At 29.4% G+C, this 9,182-nt stretch overlaps 1 pseudogene; it reads left to right on the top strand.

The window, feature by feature from the left end:
- The first annotated feature begins 1,836 nt into the window (after positions 1-1,836).
- LOC114180946 (alkane hydroxylase MAH1 pseudogene) lies at positions 1,837-3,649 on the top strand (annotated as a pseudogene).
- Positions 3,650-9,182: the final 5,533 nt, after the last annotated feature.

The raw sequence follows: 9,182 nt of genomic DNA on the forward strand, positions 1-9,182 counted from the left end.
AAGCACACTCTAATATGTTTTCTTCTTCCATGCATAACTGGAGTTTTGAAAGTTTAATAGTTGAACTATTACCACATATAATTCTAGTGCTGCTATGAGAATTAATTAAAAACCTCAAAACCCTTTTCATCCATATGACTTGACATGCACATCTAGCAGTAGCCACAAATTCTGCCTCTTTGCTTGAAAGAGTAACAATTGGTTGCTTCTTTGACATCCATGACATTGCTCCTGAACTGAATAAGAAACATAACTAGATGTGCTCTTAGAGTCATCCTTATCACATTCTTTTCAAGTTTTCAACCTACCAGGTTGTCTAACTTTTACCTAAGCTACCTTACAAGGTTTTGAGCATAGCGAGCTACTTTCCTTTTTTAATTTATTTTTCTAAGCATAGTATTTCTTAACAACGTCAACGTTTACAATAAATGTTAAGGCATTGAAAGAGTATTTGAAAGTTGACCGCCGACATGTTGGTACGGATGACAGTGGAAACCTAAAATATTGATTAAGAGAGAGAAAGAGATAAAAGGAATGAAGAAAATCCTAAATGAGAGAAAAACATCGACTTGCCAAAAATGAGAGAGCTATGAGAGCAAGAGCAATCCATTGAGAGAAAGAAAGAGTGAAAGCGACCAAGCCAGAGCGAGAGCAACACTGACACCCACCAAAGGAATGAGGGTGTAGTGCATTGAGGAGGCGAGGAGGAGACAAGGGTGTATAGAGGAGGAGAGTTGGGAGTGTGAAGTGTAACATGAGAAGGCTAGAACGGAAGAAGGAAATTAAAGATATTATACTGGTTATAGTGAAGAATCGACATATATTTTAAATTTAAAATAATATAATAAATTTGTATTTTATTACAAAATTATCACCGATCTCACTCATCATGGAAGTTCTTGTGATAACCGGTATAGAAAGTGTTACACTTTATTAAAAAATTGCAATCAATTTTATTACTTTTGCATTCAATAATTTAATTCAATATTTTGTTATAAGGATGTAGGAACAAACATCGGTATCAACGCATCTTTTTCCGTTACATAAGTTCATTAATCAATTTAAAGTGTTCAAAATATGTTAAACATTTCCATTATTACAATTAAGCTACAAACACTTAGAAGCATAAACTACTAACGTTTTGAAATATATTTTTCCAAAACGACAACACACTATTGTATGCCATTAATTCAACATAAAAGGATATATTACTTCCTCCCTAACTCAGTGATTTTCTTACCTTAAGTTCTCTAATAAACACTTTAATTACGTGCACGCAAAAAAGCTTCTAAATATAAAATTATTCTATATATAAACAATTTCTTGTTCTTTTGTTAATTATGCAAACCTTTAATCCATTTGTCATAAGAAGGGCAATTAAATGCCTGACCTTCCACCAACACACATTATTTATTTCTTATATACACAATTTTTCCTTTTGTATGATAAAACAAAGAGTAATGTTATATCCTCCTACAAATTATCTTCCTTCCTTATAAAGAGAATATTTAAAAGCTATTTCTAGTATTTTTAGAGCTATTTTTTTTCCTTAAGAAATCATAGAAAGAAGAAAAAAATAAAAGACATTGGTATTTTGACATTATTCTTTTTTTTACTACCATTTGACACTATCTTTCACTGTTATTTATTTTCTCTTTATTTTAAAAATATAAAAGTTAACTTTTGTAAAGACTATAAAAAATTATCAAATGTTTAAATAGTGTCAAAAACCTTTTTCCAAAAACAAAACAATGTTTCTCAATCATTTTCTGTACAGTGAAAGTGTAACAAACAAAAATGTAGGTCATACACATTATAAAAAGTGAAAACCATCTCATTCTAAAATTAAGAACAAACACTTTTGCAAATCTATGGTAGCCATGGTTCTATATGCAGCCATAATAGTACCAGTGTTGTGCTCCCTATACATGTTCCACCGCAGAAGATGTTGCAAACACCCCCTCTTGAGGGATTACCCCATTCTTGGCATGTTACCAACCGTGCTCTTCAACTTGTGGCGCCTTCATGATTTTTTCACTGAAGGGCTCATAAAACATGGAGGCTCTGGTGACTTGAAAGGACCATGGTTCACCAACATGAACTATTTTGTCACTTGTGACTCCCGCAACGTGCAACACATGTTGTGCAAGAACTTCGACAACTATGTCAAGGGACATGACTTTCGTGAGATTTTCGAACCATTCGGAGATGGGTTTATCGCTGCCGATTATGAGACATGGAAGTACATCAGAACCCTTCTCCATTCTCTGATGAATCAACCAAGATTCAAAGCATTTATTGATCAAACCGTTCAGAAGAAGATACTCACAAGCCTGCTTCCAATGTTTGATCATGCACAACAACTAGGGAGGATGGTGAATCTTCAAGATGTTTTCTTGCGATTCACCTTCGATAACATATGCTTAACAACTGTAGGACACGATCCTAAGTGTCTTTCTATTGACTTCCCCGTAGTTGCAGTTGAGAAGGCTTTTAGAATGTCTGACAAGTCGATATTCTATAGACACACGGTGCCAAACTCTGTATGGAAGCTCCAAAAGTGGCTCCAAATTGGTCAAGAGAAGAAGATGACAGAAGCATCCAAAACAATTGATGAGTTCATATATTCATTCATAACGTCCAAGCGAAAAGAGTTAAGGAAGTGCACAAAGGAAGAAATGAAGGAAGTTCCATTGGACTTGCTAAGTCTTTGGATGACAGAAGAGGGAGGATGTGAGCATAATGATAAGTTCATAAGGGATTTTGCATTTAACTTTATTGTAGCGGGGAGGGGATCCATGGCTTCGACTCTTACCTGGTTCTTTTGGCTTGTTATCAAACACCCTTTAGTGGAAGCTAAGATTCTTGAAGAGATCAAAGATCATTTTAAGACTAATGAAAAGAAAAATGATGAATATGGTCATGGTTTTGATGATCTGAAGCAATCTGTATCTGGGGAAGTTTTAGGTATGGAGGAGGTGAAGAAGCTGGTTTATCTGCATGGTGCTCTGTGTGAAGCTCTGAGACTTTTCCCTCCGATTCCTATTGAACGGAAGCAAGCAGTTAAAGTTGATATTCTTCCAAGTGGGCATAGAGTAAATGGCAATACAATGATAATGTTTTCTTTGTATGCAATGGGGAGGTGTGAAGAGACATGGGGAAAAGATTGTTTGGAGTTCAAGCCAGAGAGGTGGATATCTGAGAAAGGAGAGATTGTTAAAGTAGCATCATACAAATTCATTGCTTTTAATGCAGGACCAAGAAGTTGCTTGGGAAAGGACTTGGCTTTGCTTCAAATGAAGATGGTGGCAGCTTCTATGTTGTGGAGTTATCGTTTCCAAATGGCTGAAGGTCATGTTGCAAGTCCAAGCCATTCATTTGGGCTTTCCATGAAGAATGGGTTGAAGGTTAGGATAATGAAAAGAGACCTTTGATGCAAAAACTCACTTTGATAGTGGTAGTTTTTTGTCTCTTATAAACATATTTAATAAGGCATTGTATGTGTGTTTACAAGCCATTAGAACTTCCTATCCTATACTTCTGTTCCCTATGATAGAGTGATAGTGTTGAAGGATGTGTGCAAACAACAAAGTTTCGCTGTGTGAATTGTCTTTTATTTATATAATTAACAATACAATTTATGAACTCACTTTGAATTTTCATATCCAATACTTAAGTGCTAATTAAAAACAAAAAAATGACACATTCATTATCTTTACCTTTGCACTCAAAAGAGAAAACTTGTTAAACATATTTGTTATCCAAGAACTGTCCTTTAAGTTTATTCCCGAGGAGGGAACCTTAAAGTTTATTTTCAAAAATTTCTATAATATTAAATGTATCTTCCATCCTTCGTCCCAGTTAACTTCTTATCCTTAATGAATGATACAATAGGTAGTGGCTTTGTACCGTGTTCTTTACTTTTCACCTACATGAGTTTCACATTGCCTTCCTTCACATGTTCTCAGATGAAATATATGAATATCAATATGGTTGCTCTTTTCATCGTTGATCGGGTTTTTTGTTAACTCAATGGCCGACTTTTTATCCACTTGAATCACTCCCTTCTTCCTATTTTAGCTCCAATTTGCTTATAGGATTTCTAAGTCATATTGCATGACATACACATAATATTGCAACATACTCGACTTCACACGTTGACAATGTTACTATATGAATTTCTTCTTTGAAAGCAAATTGAACGTCGTGTTGCACATGAAATATACATTCCTGAATGTGCTTTTTCGGTCATATGCATGTTTTTCGGTAGTTCTTAGATAATAAATATGTCTAGTAGTGTTGTCTATTTTTTGGCATAAAGGTCAGGAGTTAATTGTAATGTTAATAATAATTATTGTTTCATGTTTTTGCTTTTAATTAGTAGTTAGTAAGGCTTGAGGATGAAAAGCCAAATGTGAGTATCAATTGTATTGTTTGTTGTATGAATAGGATAACAAAGATAAATCAGCTTATTCACGAAGAAACTTTGTTGTCAACAAAATTAGCTTCAAAGATTGAGTGTCAAAATGTTTTAGAAGTTTGAGTGAGACGATCAATCTTACAAATAGTGTGTATCTACCCAAATTGACAAAAATAATCAACTATGATAATTGGAATCTTCAGACGAAAGCTCTTCTTGGTTTCCAAGATAATTAGGAAGTTGTTGAAAAGTATTTATCTTAAAACCATAAAAATTATGAATATTTTTTAGTACAATATTAATTTTGGGGAAGCATAATTTTTCGTTTATAATGAGAATATATTATTAAGTGGTCTAATTATAATTTTTACTAATCTACATATATGATATTTAATTTTATAATACATATAATCAACAACACTGTATATATACTTTCGACAACTTTTCTTTAACTTTTATTCAGCTTATCTTGTATTTATTTCCTTAAAATTTATTTTGTTCAAGTGCATTTGTAATTTTTTCAATCTTTCTATGGACACTTTTTTTTTTAACTGACTTTTGTTTTCGTTCACTTTTTTCATGCAAACATGTTTCAGGTTTAATATTTTTTGAATATTGGAAATATTTTTTACGGTTAAAATAAACAAAAGGACATTTCTTTTCACGTGACTTTTTGAAAATAATTAACATAAAAAAAAATTAATGATACCTAAAGTGCTTGAATCACAATATAAGGTGACATTATGATTTACAAAACGAAACGAAAATTCAGTTTTTACATGAATAATATTTACATAAGATCCTGATTTATTGACACTCCATAAATTTTTCACTTCTATTTCCAATCTATTTTATTACTTTTGTATTCAATAATTTAATTTATATTTTCACTAAGTAGTTTAATTCAATATTTCCTGTAATTAAAGGATGTTAGAACAAAACATTGGTGTCAACACATCTTTTTTCGGTTTATTTATCTATTTGGGTTCAAAAATACTTTTCCAAAATACTCTTATAAACATTACGTGCATGCAAAAAGCTTCTAGAAATCAAGTACGAAATTATTCTATATAAAAAAAGTTTCCTCTTTTTTTGTTAATTAAAATGCTTGACCTTTAAACCATTTGCCATAAGAAGCACAATTAAATGCTTGACCTTTAAACCCACATACATTATGTATTTCTTCTATACACAATTTTTCCTTTTGTATGATAAAACAAAGAGCAATGCTATCCTCCTACAATTTTTCTTGCTTTTTATAAAAGAGTATTTTAAAAAAATAATTTTTTAACGACTAAATCTTAACAACTTTTTCTTACAATCTAAAATATAATATTTTTTAAATGACTTTCTATTTTTTTTAATAACTTTATTTTACGACTTTAGTTAACATATTTTAATTGGGTTTGAAATATAAAAACATGAAAAACCCTTTAAAATACGACAACTCATGTCGTAAGATAAAATTATCGAAATTTGGTCTATATAATATAATTTTTCATTGAAAAGAGACCTTTCATCCGATGGTGGTAGTTTGTTGTGTCTTGTAAACATATTTAATAAGTGATTATATGTGTGTTTACATCCATCAGGCCATCCTCTACTTCTTTTCTCGGAATAAACTGTCTCTGTTGTCTTATTCATATAATTAAGAATATAATTTATAAAAGCTTTTCGTCTCTAATACTTATTAACTGCCAAATGAAAACAAAAACATGACACACTAATTATCATTTTTTATCATTAATATCACAGTTAACTCTTGATTTTGTACTCAAAAGACAAAACTGCTAAACATATATTTGTTACCCAAAAACACTTTCCATTTAAGTTACGAGATGAGGCACAGCAACATATTGTCTCTGGCTATTCCTTTGTTACAATTTATGGTCAAATGATTTCACTTCTACCGAAATTATGTAAAACTAGCGTAAACACATACATTGTCGTGCATGTGTATATGTATTTGTTAAATATGTATGATATTATATTAATAGTTGATGATATTGTAATGTTATTAAGTTAGTAAACAAAATAAAATTATATTTATAAAAAATAAAGTGAAATGTACGGAGAAAATATGAAAAAATAACTGTTGATGAATAGGAGAAAAAAAAAGATAAATAAATAGTTTTATAAAAACTTTTAAAACTAACAGTTAATTTTTAAAAATTTAACAAATAACTATATCATAAAAGGTAAAGTTGAAATTATGAAATGTGGACACAAAAGAGAAAATTCTCTTTATATATAGTTATAGATAATTTCTTTAATTAATTATAAAAAACCTTTAATTCATTAATAAGAACTAGACAATAAATTTCCTCAAAAAGAAAAGATTATATATATATATATATATATATATATATATATATATATATTTATTTATATCACTATTATATAAAAAATAAGTATTAAACATTGATGTTGATGCTAACGTTGAATAGTCTTAGCGTTGCTTTGGATGTACATATAAAACCACGAATGTTAATTTCTTAGTGTTAACCTTTAAGATCGAGCCTAAGTCGAAAATAACGCATCATTAGTTTTTAAATTGTTTTTCTTACTAAAATAAAATAATTTAAAGTTCTTTTATCTTAAAATATATGTAATAAATTAATAAAAAAATCTAGTAGTATATGTATTATGACTTATCAATGACAAGTAACATTATTTTTCAGCAAAAGATGACAAGTAACATTGTGTGGAATCATTTTTTTATGTTATAATATAATAGTTTTTTCATTGAGCTACATGCAAAACTTTGATTTTAAGCAAAAATTTTGATTTTATTCGTAGATAATGATATTTTGATCCACTTTTTTTTATTTTATTTTAACCCATTATTCAAATCATCACAACACATTACTAAAAAAATTAAAATAGATAACTAAAAAGTGAATGGAGTGATGGGTTAAAAGAGAATAAAAAAAGTTAGTCAAAATATCATTATCCACCTCATAAATTAAGGGAGAACCTGGGAAGAGTAAGGCTATGCCACCCCAATGGTGATTCATGATATCCTATGATACTCTGACACGCTTCATAAATTACGTGTCTCGTATCCGATACGCATCAGACACCGACACTCTTACAATACTTGTAGGACACACTATGTCCAATTTGAAATATATTTTTTTTTATCTTTCATATGATTTTTTGACAATTAAAATAAGGAACAAATTTTATATTATCACTAGTTTTCGCATATTGGATATTAGATAAATAGATTAGATTCATTTTTATGTTAGTTGACAATGTTTTAATTGACAGTTTTAAACTTAATATGTATCTACACGTCATGTCACGTGTCCTATATTTTTTCAATTTAGCCGTATCTTCGTGTCTGTATCCGTATCATACCACGCATGCACTGCATTTTTATCACGACGGTGGATATTTATAACATTTTCATAATTGCACCCGACTCTATCTGTTCTCTATATACAGTCACAAAATCACACACAAAGATGTCAAACTATCTGCATTTTAAACACTCTAATTTCATGCATACGCAAGCACTAGCTAAGTTTGGAGAAAAATCTTTTATTCAAAGTATGAGAATCTAGTTATTTATTGAATATGAGAACCGAGTTTGATAAAATTAGAGAAAACTTATAGAAATATTTTATTGAAAATATGATAACTGAGTTATATTACATAAAAGAAATATGCTTGAATATAAATAAAAAATACAAACAAGAGAAAAATCCTAATAGAAAATTGAAAGGAGATATCAAAATAAGAATTGTTCAGAGTTTTTCTTATTGAGAGAAGTTTTATATTTTTATTAAAAGAACTCTTATAGAGTCAAGATTAAGGAATTAATTATATGATAAAAATATCTATTCAAATATATAAATATATATATATATATATATATATATATGATCTCATTCTTTTATATTTGATGATATTTGACAAGTTCTTCCTTCTTCGATTAAAATTATATTGCACCGAACAAATATGAAAAGTTCGTATTGTGACAAGAATTTGAATTCTTAGATACACAGAAAATGGTTTCCAGAGAGACTTTCTTTTCAAAAAATACAATTAAAATAAATATGAATTGTGGATTTTAGGTAAAATTAATAGTTAAAACATGCCAAATCACTTACGGAAGTTCATTAGGACCACTTTCTTAAATTGCACATGACGCTAATTATGTAGTTCACTGAAGCTGATGCATCTCATTTTTCTACTTGCATCACATTCTGTGCACTGAAATGGTAAATATGACAGCTAATTTCTTCTCTTTTTTCAATACAAAAGCACTTTTTGTCGAGTTTAGATTCTGTATTGATTTTTTATATTAAATTTTTGTTATGTGTTCAAAATACATCGATAATCATTAATTTTAAAAGCGTTAAATATATTTTTGGTTTCTGATCTTTCAGTAAATTTTGGAATTAGTTCATTTCGAAACTTTGAATTAATTTAGTCCTTCACCTTTCAAAGTACGTGGATTTAATCATTTTAATCAAATTTTGTTAAGTTTATTTGATATTTCAAACGCATTTCATAATAGTATTTGATAACATTGTAAAAATGTGTCAAATAGTATAAACAACTCAAATACAATCCTGAAATGCATACGAAACGTCAAATAAACCTAACACAATTTGATTAAAAAGACTAAATCCACATAAAAATGAAGGACTAAATTGGTGCAAAGTTTCAAAATAGACTAATTTCAAAATTCACTAAAAGTTAAGGACCAAAAACATATTTAACCCATTTTAAAGTTTTAAAATATATTAAA

The sequence above is a fragment of the Vigna unguiculata genome, chromosome 4 (genome assembly GCF_037176805.1).
Source record: "Vigna unguiculata cultivar grain cowpea cultivar isolate G323 ecotype 2 chromosome 4, ASM3717680v1, whole genome shotgun sequence".
Lineage (NCBI taxonomy): Eukaryota > Viridiplantae > Streptophyta > Magnoliopsida > Fabales > Fabaceae > Vigna > Vigna unguiculata.